The sequence below is a fragment of the Lathyrus oleraceus genome, chromosome 3, assembly GCF_024323335.1.
Source record: "Lathyrus oleraceus cultivar Zhongwan6 chromosome 3, CAAS_Psat_ZW6_1.0, whole genome shotgun sequence".
Lineage (NCBI taxonomy): Eukaryota > Viridiplantae > Streptophyta > Magnoliopsida > Fabales > Fabaceae > Lathyrus > Lathyrus oleraceus.
The window spans coordinates 95,042,155-95,044,523 of NC_066581.1; positions in this window are offsets into that span (position 1 = coordinate 95,042,155).

Genomic DNA, 2,369 nt, shown 5'->3' on the forward strand with positions numbered 1-2,369 from the left:
AGTATGAATGTGAGTTGTATTGGTGTTGAGTATGATGTTTGAATTGATGTGCCGTTACTGAATGTGTGATCTGATTAGGGTGATTAATGTGTTAAATTACTTAACATGACATGATATTTTATAATGCTTATTATATCAATTGAGGAACTCACCCTTACAACTATTTTTCAGGTAACGAGCAGTGATTGAGTAGAAGCTAGTGCTTGGAGTCTAGTGTAGTCTCCTTAGTGGGTCATGCTCTGATAGATGTAACATCGGGACGGGATGTCTTAAATGTTTTATTGTTGGTTGTGAACCATTTTACATGTAATGTGTTACATGTTTTGAATGATCGATTTGATCTCTATCCGCTGCGTACTGTGCAATATTTTATGTTTGAGTTAAATAATGAGCATGACTAAATATTATGATAAATGGTGCGAAATAATTGTGTGACACCCTTGATTGCATAATTACTCTGATTTATATATGTTGTTATTTTAATTAAATATTTGGGGTATTTTAGAAGGGTGTTACATTAGTGGTATCAGAGCATAGTCGGTCGAGTCGAGTCGTAATTATTTTGTTTCCCCTGTACGGGATAGGTGTTGTGTAACCCTATCAGTACTTATTGTTTTAGCTTGTTGGGTTTTCAGAATAGAGATGGCTGGAAGAGGTAGAGATGATGCTGCGATTGCTGAGGCTCTGGGTATGCTAGCTGGAGTACTTGGAGGGAATCCGAATGTTGTAGGAATGGGAGCTGCTCGTCAACTGAGTGAGTTCCAGAAGAACAATCCTCCAATGTTCAAGGGAGCATACGATCCAGATGGTGCTCAGAAGTGGTTGAAGGAGATCGAGAGGATCTTCCGAGTAACTGAGTGTGCTGATAACCAGAAGGTCAGGTTCGGTACGCATATGCTGTCAGAGGAAGCAGATGATTGGTGGGTTGCTACCCGCACTGAGTTGGAATCTGCTGGGAATGCTGAGATCACTTGGGCTGTGTTCAGAGAGAGATTCCTGAGGAAGTACTTTCCAGAGGATGTTAGAGGAAAGAAAGAGATAGAGTTCTTAGAATTGAAGCAGGGCAATCGGTCTGTTACTGAGTATGCTGCTAAGTTCACAGAGCTGTCGAAGTATTACACTCCCTATAATGAGGCTGCTGGAGAATTTTCAAAATGTGTGAAGTTTGAGAACGGGTTACGTCCCGAGATCAAGCAGGCTATTGGATATCAGCGGATCAGAGTGTTTTCTGACTTGGTTGACTGTTGTAGGATTTTTGAACAGGATTCCAGAGCCAGAGCGGAAAGCTATCAGCAGAGGGTTGATAGGAAAGGCAAGAATCAGAATGACCGTGGAAAACCGTATGCAGCTGGCAAAGGTTTTCAGAGGCAGAGTGTGATGAAGAGGACTAGTGGGGGAGACTCCAGTGCCCCTGCTAAGTGTTACAGATGTGGTCAGGCGGGACATCGTTTCCACGAGTGTACCAGTGCTGAGAAGAAGTGTTTCAAGTGTGGCAAAGGTGGTCACTTGGCTGCAGAGTGCCGGCTGAAGACTGTGACTTGTTTCAACTGTGGAGAGGTGGGTCATATCAGTCCACAGTGTCCTAAGCCGAAGAAAGAGAATCAGTCGGGAGGCAAGGTCTTTGCTTTATCGGGTTCTGAGACTTTTGCAGATGATCGTTTGATCCGAGGTACGTGTTATATTAATGGCTTTCCTCTTGTAGCTATTATTGACACCGGTGCTACTCATTCCTTTATATCTTTGGATTGTGCTGTGAAACTTAAGTTAGAGATATCTGAGATGCGTGGAAGTATGGTGATTGATACTCCTGCGAAGGGTTCAGTGACTACTACTTCAGTCTGTTTAAATTGTCCTTTGAGTATTTTTGGTAGAGACTTTGGGATAGACCTTGTGTGTCTTCCATTAGTGCGGATTGATGTTATCTTGGGTATGAACTGGTTGGTGTTTAACCGAATTTCTATCAACTGTTTTGATAAGACTGTGATATTTCCTGAGATTGAGGAAGGAAAGAGTTTGTTTCTATCAGCAAGGCAGGTGAATGAGGCAGTAGCGGATGGGGCAGAGTTTTTTATGCTGTTAGCGACTTTGGAGGTTAAAGATAAACTGGTGATTTACGATCTAGTAGTGGTGTGTGATTTTCCTGATGTGTTTCCCAAAGAAGTGAATGAATTGCCGCCAGAGCGTGAAGTTGAGTTCTCGATTGATTTGGTACCTGGTACTAGACCGATATCGATGGCTCCGTACCGTATGTCTGCTGTTGAATTAACTGAGTTGAAGAGTCAGTTGAAAGATCTGCTAGATAAGAAATTTATTCGTCCGAGTGTGTCACCGTGGGGTGCACCAGTGTTATTGGTTAAGAAGAAAGAAGG